This window comes from Melopsittacus undulatus, chromosome 4 (assembly GCF_012275295.1).
Source record: "Melopsittacus undulatus isolate bMelUnd1 chromosome 4, bMelUnd1.mat.Z, whole genome shotgun sequence".
NCBI classification, from domain to species: Eukaryota; Metazoa; Chordata; class Aves; order Psittaciformes; family Psittaculidae; genus Melopsittacus; species Melopsittacus undulatus.
Genome location: NC_047530.1, coordinates 76,025,100 through 76,044,750, shown reverse-complemented (window position 1 = coordinate 76,044,750; position 19,651 = coordinate 76,025,100). Strand labels below are relative to the sequence as shown.

General features: G+C 36.5%; 1 protein-coding gene across 8 annotated transcripts in view; it reads right to left on the bottom strand.

Moving 5' to 3' along the window:
• The window catches only part of GTDC1 (glycosyltransferase like domain containing 1), a 183,512-nt gene that overhangs the window by 96,019 nt on the left and 67,842 nt on the right, over positions 1–19,651 (bottom strand). The window lies entirely within an intron of this gene.

The window sequence follows — 19,651 nt, the reverse complement described above, 5'->3', positions numbered from 1 at the left end:
AAGCTGCTATCTTAGCCTTGTATAACTTCCCAGGCTATCAGAAAATGAATGTATTTAAATGTGTAATATGAAATTGTGACCCTACCAGTGGCAGATTTCCCTGCATTTCAACCAAAGTATGTGAGCATCTCCTGTCCCTGCTAGCACCATTTTCAAGCAAACTGAATACTGAGCCTACAGAGAACTGCAGAGCCAGAAATTTGTGTTAGACATTTCTCATCGAAATGGAAAGAAGGAAAAAAAAAGGAAAACAAAATATAGAAAATGGGTATTACAGCTTTAATAAACTACTTTTTAACATAGCATGTTTCTTTTTATTCCTATCCTTCATTCTATTTTTTCCCATTATTCCTATTTTTACATGAATTTTGTGTTAAAGATTACTGCCAAACTTCCATCACAAATCTTACAAATTCATGATTCTGGCTGTCAACCTTAAAACTCGTGAACTTCCCCAAATATCCACATATATCACATCATCATCTACAGTAACATACACCATTGTTAGATAATCTATATCTACAGAACAAATACTTCCTAGAGAACAGATCCTGTATCAACCTGACTCAATGCTGATCTGAAAGGCTTCTGAAAGTAAGAGATGAATGTTACATATGATGAAAGTTCATAAAATATTTGACCATTTTAATGGACTGTCAAACAGAATGCCAAATAGGATATGAGCTCAGGTTTATTGCAAGCCATGCTAAGAGGAAAAAGTAGTTTTACATAAGTCATCACTAATCTCTCATGGAAACTAATAACCTCTGAACCTTGCAATGACCTGGGTGCCAGATTCAAAGCAGAGGCAGGAAAGCTTCCTACAGGCGATGCAACACGCCTGCTCAGAGGTGGCTGTGAGTTTAGTGCTAGAGGTACAAAAAAGAATACAAAGAGGAGAAAACAGATCCCAAATATTACAAAAAAATAGATTAATTGGTAGCTTGGCAAGATTTTGTCTATTTCTGGACTGTATTACAGTTTACTGGTGGTGAGGTACTGGAATGGGTTGCCCAAGGAGGTTGTGAATGCTCCATCCCTGGCGGTGTTCAAGGCCAGGTTGGATGAAGCCTTGGGTAATATGGTTTAGTGTGAGGTGTCCCTGCCCATGGCAGGGGGGTTGGAACTAGATGATCTTAAGGTCCTTTCTAACCCTAACTATTCTATGATTCTATGATTCTATCCTTCCCCAGTTTTTCAGGAAATCACTTTCTGCAATGAGTTAGTTAGAAAACTGAAGTGATGCAGGACAGCATCTATGAACTTGGCTGCATTTGAAGGAAGAGAGAGAGAAAAAAGAAAAAGAGATGACAATTGGGATTGAAAACACAGGAAGCAGTGCAGAACAAAGCACAAAAGCAGGAGTGGAAAGAGAAGATAGTGGGGGTGCCAAGGTTAACATCACAACTGGAGAGAAAGGGCAACAGGGAGCACAAGAGATGAGATCCAAGATATAAGCTTCGGCAAAACTGTGTAGGTCTGAAATATCTCAACTCACTCAGATGGCCAACAGAATAATTGGGAGAGGGCTATGGAAAAAAAAATGGTTATATCCACAGGTAAGGAAAACAGTGTTTGCAGTACTGATGTTCACAAACTGGTGGAATTCAAGAGCGCTGAAGGTGGGCTTTTAGTAAGGCAAGAAAGGCCAAAAACTTGAAAACCTTTTAAGAAGCAGATCCAAATTTTCTCCACTGTAAATGGAAAGTGTGAAGACTTGATTAAGAAGCACACCACTTATCATTGTCCAGCTCATCAGTAAACCAGTGTCAAGAGAAAACTGTTGCAATTACAAACAAATTCAGATTTAGAGCCTGAAATGACACTGCTTACGTTTCTTATAGCAAGAAAAAAAGAAAAATAAATCCATTTAAGTGTTGATATTATTAGAAAATACCCTTCACAATTAGCTTGCATTACTTCACAGCATTTCAGATTTTAACCCAATATGAATACATAGAATTAAACCAAATGAATATGAGATGCTCTTATACTTGTTTCTTTACTGACATAAAGGCTGCTAACTACCAGTGATAACCAATTTCTCCAGCATTATAAGCCTAAATAACACCTGACAGTACAAGTCCTCATGAACATGCCCAGAGAGCAGCCACATACGTGGCTAATAGACTCACGCAGGGCACTGGAGTATATGCTGGAGTGTATTTCCATTTAACACCTATTACAAGGGGAAGAAAGAGAAGTTCATTATAATGTAACGTGCAACATAAATATATGTCAGTTGTCATTCTGTGTGACATCAACTTTCATTTTACCTCGGGTTATTATTTAAGTAATAAATCCTAACAAGGTGAGCTTTATCATCCCACGGAGTGTATCCAGGAGGTAGAGACACAAGGTGACGGCAAGAATGTTTGAAACATGATAATTCCTGACAGCTGCTGCTTGAGCACAAGTTAAATTGAACAGTTTATCTCAGCATAAAGATGTTATAAGGTTTTATGTTTAATTTAAAAAAATTAACATAAAACCCAGAGAAAGCAGAGTTAGGCAATCTTTCACAAACATGACATACTACAATCACTGCATAAGCTGGATTAGTACTTATTACCATGCTACTAGAGAATTAAGCTGTTTTTAGACCACCAAAGAGCTTTAAATTGCAACTTTTGTCTCTGTAAGAGAAACCTATATTTAAAATGACTGCTAAATTCAAATTAACAGCTACATCATTGACCTACCATCGCACAGCCCCCCTCTCCCCCCCCACCCCCCCTTTTCAATGGCTGTTATGGTATTCTTATCTAAACCTATCAACACTACAACATATAATATATACAGTCCACTTCAATAGATCGGGCAAATCCTCACAAAACCTGTGCTGAAGGTCACATTTGTAAGGAACTACCCTAGAGCTCCTTTCCAAAATATCCCCAAGCATTTTACTGTGATATGGTCCTTTCATAGAGCAAGACTGTCATGCAGCCTGGTCAGATTTCAGGACCACCATCCACATAAGCTCTGGTCTTACATTAAGCTTGTGTTTCAGCTGAATCACTTAATAGTGCTGATTTCTGAGGAACTATCATACATGCAATACAAATATTCACGGGAAGGAAGCAGAGAGTGCTTGCAGGTTCAGAGCCACAACGTGTCTGGAGAATGTTCTGACTTTTGCGACTCTCTTGTCCATTATTTTACACCAAAGGACTGAAAATCAGTAAAATACAGAAGCCTTTACTTTTTCTTTTTTTTAATTACCAGCAGATAAAATGACTAGTACAGCTTTCCACTTATATCAACCAAATTATAAAAGTGAAGGTGCTAAAGTATTTTTATTTTGCTTTATCAATCTTCTGTGTGTCACGTAACCATGATTTCCTCTTTTATGGCATTGCCCTAAATCTTTCAATTACATTCCCATGCAACTTAACTAAAAACACATTTTGCCTTCCCCTTGGGTGACCACACAGGTCATATTTGTGTATCTATGGATATAGAGGCTGAACTCTACAATTCACCAGGAGAGTTTAAAACAGTACTTGATTTGTACTGGACTATTTGCTCTGTCTGGCAGAAGATCTGCCAGCACAAAAGATTGACAGACATGGCCACAATTTGTATTACAGATCAGGTAACCCAGCTCTCTCTGAAAAAGAGGATTACTTTAGGGTACAATCCTGTAGAGCAACAGGGACTCTCTTGCACTGCAAATTATATCCAAGGCTATAAATCTCTGCTGTAAAACAACTGCATTCACAGTAAAATGAGTTCATGATCGAATACCTGGCTGTCCAGAGAAGAGGTACAAGCACTCTTTGTCTGCAAGGTGCAGTATTACAATAAAACAGAGTTAGATTTGTATATTGCTACAAATACGAGCCTTTTAGGGGAAACAGGTACTAAAAAAAAAAAAACCTGTTCATTAGATGGCACTGACTGAGTTAACATTCATCCACCCTTCAGGAGGAGAGTGTGATGCTGGAAGAGGGGTCTGTATCAATCTAGAACTAAAACCTTGAACACCTGGAAGCATCAAATCCCACCATACTTTCACCAGACAATGACTGCTTCATTCTTGCAGCGAACCACATTACACTGTAACTATAAATGCATTCATTTACAGTAGAGAGTCTTAAAACACTCAGATTTTTACCCCAGATATGTTTTTATTCTGGCCACAGTTGTCATGCACTCAGCAGACACTATGACCAAACAAACCATCATTGATAACTGTGAAACACAACACACAGTCACACCACTGCTGATGGCTATGTTTTCTCCAGTTCTTCAGAATTTTACAATAAATAACAAGAACAATTAGGGGAACCACCTGCAAGAGTTTCAAAGACGATACTGTCTTCAACCTGACGACTTTGGTTTCTCCATTGTACAGCTTCCTTGATTTCAACCCAGCAGTTCAGATTTGGCTTCAATATATTTTTCAAATGAAATTGTGCATAAAATAGCATTATTAATGCCTGGACTGTTATATACAGACCAGTTATTTTTGTTTATTATTACACATATTTTTATATTATTAAATTGAATTTTATCACTAGTCCAAGAATACACAATTTGCAATCAGATATAAAATGCTTTTTGGTTTGCCTTTAAACAATAGATTACTCTGAATTTCTGAAAAATAAATACTAATAAGTAATAATACATGATAATATACAGTATAATAAATTAACATGTTTTAACAAGTTTTTTAACAAGTTTTTGACATGAAATGTACAAATGTCAAAAATGCTTACAGATATATCTCATACAGGTTTTCTAGATAAAGCATAATTTGTTACAGAATTAAGTCTTACTATTTTAACATTCTTTAGTTTTCAGAACAAATCACAAGAGTTGTCACGCTTTTCATCTTAATTAGGCCATGTGTTTGTCTTATCCATTTCTAAGTACTTTCACAAACATTTACAAATATTAATTGTAAAGAAAAATATTTTTTCCTCTTCCTGTAATTACTATACGTACATATAATCACAGTGATAAATATTCATGGTGCTACCAGCCCAACAGCTTTGGGTTTCAGGCTTACCTTGTATGCTGAAATACAGTAGAAATTAATAGCTTGTTCTGAACTCATACTACCAATCTCTTTTTTTGTTTAATAAATAAATAAATAAATGTTGTTTTTTCTTTAAAAGTACATTCCTCCTCATTTTATAGTGTATTATTTTGGATATTAACATTGAAATTTTTGTTCCTACTGCAACAGACCTTAGTCACATTTTCCAAAAGAATACTGTCCAGAAATCAAATACATTTTCCCCTTCTTCATATACACCATACCCAAAAAAACCCTTTCAGCTCTCTGCATGTATATCTGCTATTTGACACAGCTGTAGTAGAAGGCGGCTATGTTTCCAGCCCCATTATTTCATGTCCCACCCTTTCCTGTGTTCCCTCGTGCCATCCAGATTTTCAGACCTCCATTAGGACATGTAGAATTTCTGAGAATCTCTTGTCTAAAATCTGGTGACATCACTGATGTTATCCAGCAAAACTATAATGGGGCTGAAGCTGAATAATAGCAAATCTCACACATTTAAAATATTCATAAGGTTACATAAATGCATTGTTTAACTTGTAAATTACATGTGTTCTCTCTCCCTTCCTTCCTATCTCTCTGAATCTTTTTTTCAGCCAGCTGACCATACTATTTACATACAATCAAATGTCAGAATCCAAGTTTGGGGCCAGATCCCCAGCCAACACAATTGGTTAAGAACTAGCATTAAACACCACTATTTTCAATGGCCTTTAACTCAAAAGCATAGTGAAAAGAATGTGAAAAAGTTAATAAAAACTACTTTCATATTTAACATCAAGAAGTAAACTTGAAAGAAACTCTGACACATAAGATTTCTAGACTTTTAAGGTTAAGGGGAGAGTATTCTGTTTGGATTGCTTTGGGTTTTGGGCAACAACACTGAAGCTTCTTGAATTTTATTAAATGCATGGTACTATTTTTCCCTCATTTGCAATTAAATTTGCCTTCAATTAATTACTGACAGATGCATATTTTTACTTGAGTGGTCAGACTGTTCACCGTGGGCTACATCATCCTCTCTGTAGCCATGAAGGGAGGGGTCAAGACCAAGAAGCTATTGCTGTGGTGACAGGGGAAGGAGAAAGCCATGAATCTACATCATCTTCCTCCCTCAGATTTGAGCAGCATTAAATAATGAAACAAAGGCATCTTATTAGAGCAGAGCATACGCAAATCAAAATAACCCATTAGTCAAAAGTAACCACTGCTGAAGGTTTATATAAGAGGTAAGGATTAACTCTGCTCAAATATGTGCTGTGATGGAGCAAGAAAAAAGTAAGAGCAAAACAAAGGAAGGACAGTGTCTGAAGGCAAGAAATTCACCAAGGTCACCACAGAACAAAGTGGTGTATAGTGAAAAGACTTTTCTAAAGAATAAGACTTGCAAAATCAGTGTTCTACTCAATCAGAAAGCATTTAAATTACATTATTTATTGTTTTAAAGTCTGCAAATTCATTCTACTGGGTAACTTCTCTGCCCAACTCTAGGTAAAAAAAAAAAAACATGTCAAATGATGTGCATGAAAAACGCAGTATGCCCAAGAGATTGTGACAACATGGAGGAGTCCTAAGACTAAACATAACACAACTATTCAATAGTAAACCTGAACAACAAACTTTGAAGAGTATTACTTCACGTCATCTGGTGTCAGTTTGCATCCAGGATGACACAAAAGAGAAAGTCAACATCATGCATTTAAGGACCTCACTGCGAGACTGATTTATCTCATTGAAGAGGAATCAAACTCACTGCAGCACAGGCACACCAAAACAACGAGTTTCCCTTAAAAAGGTTTATATGAATAGGTGTCTGAATTAACTAACAAATGGCAACGTAAGACAATGGCTGATTTGCCTTTAGTTTAAAAAGCCTGGGTGGACTCAAAACTCAAACCTTTTCCCAGTTTTCAGGTTTACACATTTTATATTTTAAAACAACAGAAGACCCACTCACACTGCACAACTGCAGAGAAAATGAGCAGGGTCTTAGCAGACCCATTAGTCCTATATTTCAAGTGCCCCCAAAATCCCGTTCCCCAATGTATTTGAAACTGTTTTGTATGTTGTTATGCACCTTGATATCTAAACACTTTTTTAAAAAAACTGAAGACTACTGCTAAAAGGAACTTAGCTTTCTTAACAAATGGATTTCTTATTTTTCTAATATCCCATGGCTCTGATTGCATCTTGCACAACCTATAAACATCAAGTCCTTTGAATAATACTTTTATAGAAGCTCTTGGCTAATTTTCCAAAAAAAATCCCACTTCACAGCATTAACTGCCTAAGAATGGGAACTTCAGGAAAAGCAGTATTCTTCCCAGAAAACTAATACACTCCTTGAAAAAAATGAGACTGTCATAAAACCTGAGCAGCTGGCAACTCTGTCACCATGAAGTATCCATATGGAAGACCGAGATGTGTCAAACTACCCAAAACGAGTTTGGATAGTGCAGAAGATGGAATAAATAATTCAGTATCTTCAACACTTTCAACAGCAGGTAGTAGATATGCTACCTGCTCATACAACGTGCCAAAATGTAACATGCAAGTGAGAGCGAGTGAGCAAATGTGAGTATCTCCAACCTGTTTTCATGAGGATATTTTGCTCGAGGTACTTCTCTTTTTAGAGGCATATGATCTGTATCAGATATTGTCAGGAGCAGACAGCACTACAGAACATTAGGAATAACTTTGTGAATTTAATATATATTCACAAAGCGCATACTCCTTCATATTCATATATGTATAAACCCCCACCATATCTTAACTAAATGCTACAAAAAAAATATAAGGAAAATACAAATATTTATTTCTCCCAACTTCCCTTCACACTTATATAATATCTATTGCTGCGGTAGACTGGCAACTTTCCTGCCTTAATATAAACCAAGCAAACTATTCAACGTAATCAGTGAACTAGCAATCAGAATCACAATTTAAATCTTTCTGCCCTGTGTTCATGATATAGTCCTACTATACGTTGTGCAGTGTCGACCTTCTTTCTTCCTACAAGTACTAGTCACACACTGGAGCATAAACGTACATCACTAACAGAAGATAAAGTGACACTTCTGTTCCCTAAGCAATTAAAATAAAACTTTAAGAGTCTCCAGACCTGTCATTTGAGGACCAAACCCCAACCCACATGGCTATATTTATCAACTACACTTCACCAAAAACACAGGGACAGCAGGTAGACGTATATTCAAAAGCATATCAATACGGAAAATGTCGGTTTTCATGTGGTACACACTATTTTCAGCCACTATACTTTCTGATCACAACATCTACCTCGATGATGCCCATACTCAGAACTGGATTTAAATGATTACACTAAAATGCCTGAATGACCAAATGAAGTGAGCTTTCAAAGTGATACAAACACCACCCTAAATTCAAAAGCTGCCAAACATATTTCATCAGACTTTCAAAAAGTAATTGTTTAGTCTGTTCTGAATTAATCTTTAACTGCTTTAAGAGAGGTTTCTCTACAAACATGGCTGAAGATCATAAAGGAGAGCATTTGGATTGAATGCAACCTTTCAGTCATATATTTATTAAATAGAACTTGCATCGTGTCTGGCATATACCATAAGCTGGTTTCTGTAAATTTCCACTTACACAGCATGATTTTAAGTGTTTACTTCACACATAACAGTTTTTTTTTTATTTATAATGCCACCAGTGACACAAAAGGAATTAAAAGGTCTCAACTTTGCAGCTTGGGCAAGGTAGTTTAGAGCTTCTGACATGGGATATAAGGGACCAGTGGCAAGAGCAGAGACAGGCAGGAGACAATTCAAAGAAAAAGAGAATATACTTAACTTGTGAGGGAATTTGAGAGTTCTGAACCTGAAGTCTTCTGCCCATTTTAATTCTCCAGCTCCTGGCTGAGAGTTTTGCAGGGTTAACAACTCCAGTAAGTCATTTACGGTTATGTCTGGCCAACTTTTACAACATCTATGTAAACAAACCTGAGTAGGCAAACCAAACCCCGACACTACAAAATTCTGAAATTTTCCCCACATTGAAAAATCCAATAATAAAATAATCTAATAATAATGGTTTTAGGCTTCCACATATTTTACAAATTAAGTTTTCCCAACAGATTTCACATGCAACTATTGCATCCTGAAACTTCCGAATGCTTTTTATCATTAAAAAAAAACACCCAGGTCTGCATGCCCATTATTCCCCAGTAACATGCAAAGAGAAATACACACCTTGGGCCTTGAAGTCATATGCAACAAAGTCAGAAGAATATACTAGATGCTTTTTATTTTAAAGATTAAGAAACTGAGGCCAAAGCTGGCTTATCATGGGGGCCACAGTGAGAATTCAGGAGCCCAAGCCAGAGGTGAAGATAGGAGAGTGTCACAGTCTACAGATTAATCAACTCATCTGTGATCACATCACTATTTATGTATCTCATGGACCCTGCTCACCACAGTACCTGCCACATGTCATGAAACAAAACATTATCTTCATGAGACCACACATTCAGCATTTTCAGATATATTTTCAGGCACAGATAGGACATGTATATGACCATATGTTTGTGTGCATGCACATAAAGATATATGACACATACACATAACATGCATACATACTATATAAATATATATTTTCTGCACTTCTACTGAATTCCACCATAAAACTGTGAAGCATTCTGAATTAAGCTATTTAAACTGTGACCAGGAAAACTGCTGACAGCAGCCAATTTGTTAGTACTGTGTACTATCACAGAAAGCTAAAAATCATCACAGAATCATCACTGTGTACATCACAGAAAGCTAAAAATCTGTTCGAGGTAGCTGGCCGACAAGCTTTCATATCTGAAAAACCCGAGCAAAGTGAAATAGTTTTGGCCAAGGTCTCTTCCAGCAATACCTTTGCATAACAAGTAAAACCTTTCAGAGGCTCCTGAAAAGGAAACTTTACTCAAACTGCTTGTCAAGATGACCAGAGATGTTCTTCGGAAAGTACTTCTAAAAAAGTTCTAGAGCACTGGAAGCTGTACAATCATATGGGATTAATTTTCTGAGTATATCTATATATACTGCTGGAAGAAACACATTAACTTTAAAATTTAAAAATCTTTGTGAAGCTCTGTGCTCTTAGGTACAAATATTTAAGTAATCTTTACTTCCCATCAAACACTGAAATAGATATTAAGTTACATTAAATTATTATAGATACAAGTAGTAAAATATCTTTCTCTCTTTCTCTGTTAGCTCCTGTATCTTGATATTTCTTGTGCTGAGTATAAAAGAAGTACTATCTTTTACTTAAATTCCTGCCTTTATTAAAATACTAAGTGTGTGTTGGATGTGTAAACACGTGTCCAGAAGCCTGTGCTAGAAGTCTCATGAATGTCCCCCCATAAGGGATGACTCTGCAACTGGCTCAGGAAAACTATTTATATACCATATTCCTTCTCCCTGCATCTTGCGATGATTTCAAGAGATGGGAAATCTTCCTCTCCTGATGCAGGACCTATGGTTTGACTTTATGGGAAAGAAAACAGTAAATGAAGTATAAAAACTGTGTATTAGTAGAAAGAATAAAATCAAGGTGGAGCAAGGCACTAGTGAAAAGTATCATGCCAAAATTAAACACATCAGAGTGATAAAGTGCAGTGTTCTGACCAGTCCCACCCTAGACCTCCTTAGGGCTACTGTTTCAAGTAAAAATTAAACAAGATGACACAGAAACAGTTCAAGATTGACGTTTTCCAGCTTTGTGTCATGCTACATTATTTGAATGAATCTCAAGTCTTAAAAAAACCCAAACACCAAAACAAAGCAAATGAGAGCTGTAAAAAAAAAACCAAAGAAAAAAAAAGAAAAAAACCCAAAACAAAACCACAAAACCTCTTACTAGACGCAAAAGAGCCACCTATGCTGAGTGCTACCAAAAGAAACAATGTCTTTAAGAATTTACCATCCACTTTTTTTACTGACAGATTAGTATAAAAATTCTTACTTTTCTACCTGTGACTTTCCTCAGGTCATGTCTATAGGTCTTTGCACATCCATCTCACAAAAGCTGTTGATCGAAGCCCAGGGTTCCCACCACAGCTACTTTCTCAACTACACCACCTTCTAGGTTCAGAGTGTGATTAGGGCTCAGCTTTATTAAAAGGATATAGCCCTGGAACTACAGAAAGACTTCTTCAGAAGTACAGAGGGAAAAAAATGCAGGATTTTCTCTAAGTTACCCAAGAAATTCGAAGCAGCAAGCACTCAACCTCCCTCTTCTCTCCAGTCAAAAGCACTTACAGAAAGTTTGTTCTTAACCCTTCTACATAGGCAAAATTCCCATTTAACTTCCATTTATTTTCATTTTTACCTGAAAGGCAGAGTTGGGCTTTTATGTACAGCAAACATGAACTGTACTTTTTTTGCAGTTCATTAGACTGTTGTCTACCTTCACCAATATGAATGCATACCTGAATATCCACAAAAAAAAAAAAGACAATTTTGCCCTTCTGATTTAAGTAAGGTATATATTTAATGTAACATTCATCTATACGTGTTCTCACTGTTTAAAAACTCGACACAGGTGTTATTAATAAAATAAATTTATTTTTAAAAAGGATGCTATTCTATAAGCTTTGAAGCTCACACATAGTCTAACTTAACCCAGCTTGGGCTCATCTGGTCTTTAAATTACTTCTTTCATGTGGTCAGCCCACGAGCCATACGTACTGCTGCTCAATCACGCCACTGTACATCGTCAGCGTGAGGATGATTTGCATGATTTGCATTTCCTGTACCGTTTGAGCTTCAATGAGCTCTAAGCACCACGTACAAAAGAAACCACCGCCAAGTAATGCAAAGATTTTAGTTAAACCAGATGAGACTATTTTAGTCAGGCTGCCAATATTGAAAAAAAAAAAAAGTCTCAGGGATATCCTGTTAAATAAGGATTTATTTGAAGGGAACCTGAACCCTTACTTTTTAAATATGAAAGTTGTATGAATTCCTTAATAAATATGGCCTAGCAGAAAATAATTCAAGAACATAATTTTTTTTAGTGTTCCTTAGATTCTGGCACCACACTATGTTAGTAATTTATTTATTTAATAGTATACAAGTAGGTTTTGATTACATTAGATTTTCTAACATATAAAACTAAATCTAATTAAACTGAATTCACCCATTGCTGGTTAAAATGTCTCCCTAAGAAGAAATCTTTTATCACAAATGATCAATAAAAGCTGTTGGACAAATATCTGTGATAGGAACAGCATTACAGTGGGCTTCAATGAATAAGTACTGAAGTAAAAAAAAAAGAAAGTACCAGAGCCTCGTTGTCATGAAAAACAGAGACAGATGGGGAGACAGACCTATATGATGCTACAAATAGATGAGTATCTTGTAAGGATTTCAACAAATGTTATAAGACCTAGTCAAAATTTGAGAAACTACAGATTTGCTTGTGCTGCTGTACTGAAGTTCACCTGAAATCCAGGCCATATGATCATTATAGATAATTATCAAAGTTTTAAAAATAAAAATACAGAGTATCCTTAAAGCACTCGTAAGATCTTTTCTAGATAATGGCACAACTAATAATGCCATTATTTGATTCTATGATTATGTATGATTATTTATGATTATCTATGACTCTACAGTTATTTAGTACAAACCCTGTGTTAACATAAGAAAACATTAGGAAAGTTTGCTTTAGTAGTTAATTTGGAAATGAGGTGTACTGTGTTCCCAATGTAAAAACCAAAGGTGTGCAAACAAACTTCATGTGCAAGATCCTATTTTATACTATGCCTGTCTTTAAGATGGTAGAGCAATTCAGACACTGGAAAGATTAATAAATAATAGCAGGCTGATACAGCAAACTACATGTCACCAGCTACAGGGTGTACATCACGTATGCCTGATAGCAACCCTAGACAGTCTGCTGGAGCACTCAGGGAATCTGCATATAATCATGCTTAATAAAAACCACAGAAAACTCCCACTGCTGTTGGTTCCAAATGACATTTTTTAGAAAATTAAGTTGTAACTTCATTTCTTCTGTATTGTTCAAATGTTACCAAATATAAGAATTGGCAGAAGATGTAACAAAGGGGTTAAATTCTATCTGGAATAAAAAAATTCTACTTACTCCATTTTTTTCTGCAAATACATAGTCAAGAGCAACATTTAATCACAACATGTACTTTCTAAACAGTGACTGTAAGATTCAGTAATCAAAATGGCTACCATGATAAAAAAGCATTCTGTCATTTTTCTACTTAAGAGATCCCCTGTATAATGCTCTTATTTAAAGGTCAGCTAATTTTATTATGGAAAGTAACTAATAACCTATATTAATCCTTAGGCTTGCAGTTTTCTAGCATGTCAACCAAATAAATAATACACTGAAGGAAGCAACACAAACTGAGCTGTTGAACATAGTCCCTACTGTACAGTCAAAAATGCGCATTTGCAATAGACAAAAGAAGTTCTTTTAAATTTAATACATGTATTTTTTCCTTTGGAAATTACAGAAGCATGTATAGACAGAACTTTTTAAAAACCAGGCTCCCCCATGCTCCAAGATGCTGAGACCACTGAATGAAGTGCTAAGTCTACTACTATCTGAGCACAACCAATAATCCAAAACATTATACAGCACCTTTTTTTCTGGTCTCTTTCTAAATTTGCAGGACATGCAGAATATTGGAGAACGTAACTCAGAATTTTGCTTACAAACTTTCCTGCTTTAATGAAATGAAAACACCGAATTAAAATATATTTATTTATATATTTTTCTCATGCCACCTCTTACATGGGAAGCATTATTAAAGTTGCACACTATATAAAATGATGCAAGAATATGCACTGTTTTACTAAGCATTTTTGTTTTACATAAGGAGATCAGAATGCAGCATTATTCATGACCACCCTTTCCTAGCACACTGCTTTGGGTGAGTTTGTTCCTAAGAAACATTACTATGCTAGAAACTAAAAATAGATAGCTATTTTTAGCTATTTAATCACATGAGGAAAAGAGACAGTTTTCATCGGTCTTCTTTAATTTACAGAATAATTCCATAATGCATCCTGCGCATATATCATGAAAATCCCTGGCACACAACCTCTGGTCTTGCACACCGTGAGCTGCGCCGGCTGCAAGTGGAAGCAAAATGGTTTTTAAAAGATTCCAGCAACAATAGTCTTGTGACTAAATCAGAAACAGAAGCAGAAGTCATGAGCCAAACAGATACCTATCGGTTTCCTTGAGCTTAATCTGATTAAAACATGGCTCTCAAAAATGTTAAATAGAATGCCACGTCAGAGAGCAGGCAAATGATAAAAATAGTTCATGACAGGAAATCATTATTAAACCTGCATTATGAGTGTATCTGTTATGGAAATTTCCCTGTAATTTTTCAAGGTTTCCCCTTATGCTTTTTCTTGAGCTGCCTGTTACACTTTTTTTTTCCTCAATTGCGTGTAAATTTGAGATGTAAAGAGAAAATTATCACTGCAATTTTCCAACTATACTCTGCTCAATACCATCTCAAGTGCGTCATATATCATCTTGTCATTCACTTTAACAAGAAATCACATAATATGCAGAGGTAAAAAAATAATCCAAAATGGGAAGTGCCACTATAGGAAAAAAAACATTCATATGCAATTAGAGGGGAAAAAATAAGTTAAAATTTTTAATCCTAATTTCAAGGGCTTTCAGAATGAAAGTATCTTAAAAACACTGAAGTGAGGAAAAAAGTTTCTATGAAAAGCTGCCTTTGAATGACAGGAGAGCTGTTCTAGAGTCCACCAAACAAAATCAGAAAAACAAAACTTCTGATAACAGTACTGCATAGCAACTGTAATATTTTTAAAAGTTTATACAAATAAAATAAAATTCAGCACTCAAAATAAAAAATATGATCATTATTGCTATCCTTCCTATTATCACCCCTCTCACAACCATTTTCTGGATTATGGTGCCCTTAGAGCACTCCATAAAATACAAACTAGACTTGCAGCATCCTGTCCTGCTTTTAGCTATGTAATTGAGAAAAAGTTTTTTTTTTAAAAAAAAAAAACAACAAATAAACACAAAAAATACTTTTACAAAGTCTTATCTTATGAGGCTAACTCCAATTGCTAAAAGCCTAACTTGGCATACTGAAGAGACTTCAATAAACTTTAGCAGCCACCCCGAAAATTCTTTGGTTTCTTTTTAAAATGCTACTGGTGTGGGGAAAAAAAAAAAACAAAAAAACACCCTCAATCAAATTAACTTTCTTTTCCTTGAAAACAGACATTTCACTGCTAATGATGATTCAGGTTTCACTGAAGAAAAGCCACATTGACCTCTGATGCACTGGATTTCCATCAGGACACCCAGTGATCACCCACCCTCCCTTCAGACCCTTTGCCCTGCACCGTGGATACCCAAAGACCGACAGGATTGTAAATATTAAGTCAGACTAAAAATTATTTGCCACTGGCACATCATAAGACAAACACGAGAAGTGGGGAAACAAAGAGGTGCTTCACAGAGATGTATCTAGACAGAAGTATGGTCAGTCTTTAACCAAACTCTAGCTACTTAAAATACAAGGGTGGCAATGCATCACAGGAATAATGACAATTTTCAAAGGTGGCAGAGTCACCCTATGTTTTGCAAGTGTTTTCTGAGACAGACCTTCTTGATTTTTGTCCTGGCATATTCATCCTGCAACAGCCAAGCTATATCTAACTCAGCATTGAAAGGGAATGTGCATCCTATTTACATCGGTGCTTAAACCTGATTCCATTAAGAGTTTTCCAAGAGCACTCAATTCTGTTCTTTTTAATATCCCTCCCACATTGCAAAATTATTATCAAATACAAGGAGTAATCAGCTCATGGCCTTACTACAGTCATCCTCCTTGACAAAGTGATGAAAAAAATACTCAACTATAAAGCCTTAGAAAGTCAAGGTTCAAAAATCTTATCGAGATCAACACAAATTTATTCAGATCTCAAGGCAACAAGACCAAGTGCTGTCTCTTGATACAGAAATGTCTGTCTGCCAGGAAATAAAAAGCCTGTACTTCCACAATCAGCCTCTACCAGGACCCACACAATGTCTCAGCGAAGGGGACACAGCCTGAAATGCTGGAAGAAAAGCTAGTGACAGTTAAACCAGAACTGGTTTTAATGTAAACTTTCACATCTTAACATGCCAGAAATCTCATGCTGCCCTGCCATAAGAATTAAATAGTTTCCTAACCTGAAATACTGGTATTGAACCATGGACTATTAAATTCTTAATTTATTGAAGTATTAATAATAGCAGCAATAATATCAAGAATAAGACCATAAGACATAGCCAAGACAGAGCCAAGAACACATCCTTCCAGCTGAGAACTGAATAGGAAGAGTTTAAGTGTGCACCAACATCTAGAGGGAAGCAAATTTCTTCATAATACACCTTTTCTCATTTCAAATGCTCTGTTTTCCATTTTCTCTATGTTATCCCAGGAAACGAGACATACAAGGGGAAAACAGGCATTCTTGTGGTTGTTAGAAGCAAAAATATGTATGTGTAGAGTTTTACGGAGGGCCAGAACACCTCCGATCACTGAAGGCCAAATGAGTCATCCACTTCAGAAGAATGACCAGTAATTACACAACACTCTGTAAAGCTCTTAAGTGTGCGTATCATTTCAACCTGTGACACTGAAGGAAGAGAAGCTTCCCATGCACTGAAACCATCGATACATCATATAGCAGAGTTGCTTGCAAAAATAACCTCTCACCTAAAGAAATTCTTCTCCATAGGAAGCCAAACAAAAACAATCTAAAATATTTATTACCATAAATTTCATCCCTATTCCATAAACTGCTTAGAGACATGACATCATGCTAACTACCCTAGACCCGTCTGGTTGGTAACAGTCCCAGATTTCAGGCTGAAGACAAAATGGCAGGAGTGTGGAAGGGTGCAAATCTACAGGTCATCACAGATGCTGATCAACACAAATCTGTCTAGCCAAAGACAGAGCTGACACTCTAGCAAATACAGAAGGCTTGGCAGTGGCAGAGGCTGACACCACAAAAACAAGTCTTGCTATATGTTTGTCTTTCCAGCCTCCTTGGACTAAAAGTAGGAAGGTTTTCCTTTAAGTAGATCAAACTTCATTTCTCCATCCTCCAGTCCCTATATTCACAGTTCTCCTTTCATGTGGTACAAACTCTACACATTTCCTGGAAGGATTTCCTGATGTGTTAGCAAAAGAATTAGCAAGCCACATGCCCCAATGGGACATCACTGTCCATTCTCTATCCGTTAGTATAGTAAGCTATATCTCCCTTTGCTCCACGGTTCCTTCTTCTACATTGCTAAACCTGAGCTCTATGATTTTGAGCCTTTAGTGCTTCACTGAAGTTCTTCTATACTGCTCATTTCTAAATCTTATTTGTCTAGTATTTGTCTGGTTTTCCTTTTCTAGCCCCTTATATCACAGTGTGCCAAGCATTTGGCAAGATAAAATTCACAAATGGGGCTTCAAAGATGCAATTCTGAATTGTCTTGTGACAAGAAGGGGCAGGGAACCCCAAATGCATTGCTCCCTGCTTCTGAAGGAATGAGCAGATGGCCAAATTCCAGATGGCCGCCAACCCTGTCACACTGATTTCAACATCTGTATCTTGAACTGTATCTCAAAGGATGGTCCTGAGACAGACTGCAGAGACAGGTCACTGACCACAGCTTTTGGCTACATGGTTTATCCACAAGCCAAAGCATTTTTCAAAATTCAGAATGACAAGCCTGAAAAAAGGTTATGACTAATTAAAGTTCATAGCAGGGCATAACTGAGAGTTCCAAAGTAGACACAGAGGATAAATTTGTCTTAAATTCATGCATTTTAAGTGTATCTCAAATCAGGCTTTTTCTCCCCAGCCACAAACACAGAATCACAGAATAGTTTGGGTTGGTAAGGACCTTAAAGATCATAAATTTCCAAATCCCCTGCCATAGCCAGGGACACCTTCCCCTATACCAGGTTGCTTAAAGCCTCATCAGCCCAGCCTTGAAACATCCCTTGCTTTTCACATGGCACACTGTAAAACAAGGAAATGCCTTAATACTAGTCACCAGTACCTAACAGGAATTGAGATGTGAACCATGAAAACACAACCAACCCCAATAGTTTTGATTTCAGGTCACCACCCCACAGCTGAAGATTGTCTTATTTTTCAGCTTGCAGACTGTAAGTTCCTAACAGCAATGCCAGAGCACTTGCAAAGGATTTTGATTCAGCTTTAAACACAATAAACTTCCAAAGATTTTCTGATGTAGCCAAAGAGTAATTTGTGAGATTTGGGTGCTATCTAAGCCCAATTTTAACATAGCTACAAACTACATTGTTTTTTCATATCAACTCAGTCCAACTCCTCTTTCGGGCAGTTAAAAAAAACTTTACCAACACTAAAGTAACAAAACTATTTTAACTGCTACAATAAGCAGCTTGTATGAATTAACAATTTCAACAATTTTACAGCATATATTCTTTTACAGTTTATTTAATAAATTCAAAAATTAAAATGTTACTGCTTTCTTATTCTGAGTGCAAAATCTCCTCAAAAATACTATTTCCAAACACTTAAAAGAAAAGTGAGTATATTGGATTTCAAAACCCATTAAAATATAAAATTCTGGTTACAGGCGCAACAATCTGCCTAATTAGTTTTTCTTAATTAGCAGGATGCTCTAACCTCTTTAATAGACTTCTGTGGACAGAATGTTCCATATTGGTTATCCATCTGAGGAAAAAAAGAAACAAATACTTCAGAAGTACAGCTAATAGAACAAGCGTGGTTGGGCTGCGTGGTCAGAAGGCTGCTCTGGCATTTAATACTGACATTCTGCAAAAACATGGAATACTCTACCTTAAATATACCACCACTCACACCACAAACCCCTCCATATTTTAAAGATAAAATTAACAAACAAGAGCTAATGAAGTTACAGTTTTAAAGCACACGCTCCAAGCACACACTTGGAGGCAAAAGAAATAATAAAAATAAAATAACATATGCATGGACCAAAATACACTGTGGAAAAGTGAGCTAAAGAGATAATGGGAACGCAAATACCACAGTGATGCTGTAACAACTCATAGTGTGGCTGCACAGTTGTCCTGCACTGCAAAGCATTTGCTTCATAAACAGCATTTGTACCTTCCTCTTCATGATTCAGTCTTAGGATGTACCTAGCAATTAATAAATATAAATACTATCTCCAAATGCCATCTTATCCAATTAAAAAACATTCTCGTTATTACTATATATCGACCATGTAATTCAAAGATTACTGTTTAAGAGAAATGCAGAGCCCCAGCAACATCTGTGGTCAGAGGCAGATGCTCGAGATAAAGAAAATTCAGGCCCCTGTTTTATTACAAGTTTGAAGAGCAGCTGCTAAGCTTCATCTCAACAGCTGAAATACCCTTTATACTGCTTAAAAATGCAGGAAGCACATAAGCATCTCAGACTCCCCCCCGCCACTAATTCATTCACCCCTCTTGCTTGGACATACCAAATTCACCCATGCTCTGAATATATTGGTCTCATCACCCACCAAAGATCACTTGGAGGCATGGGA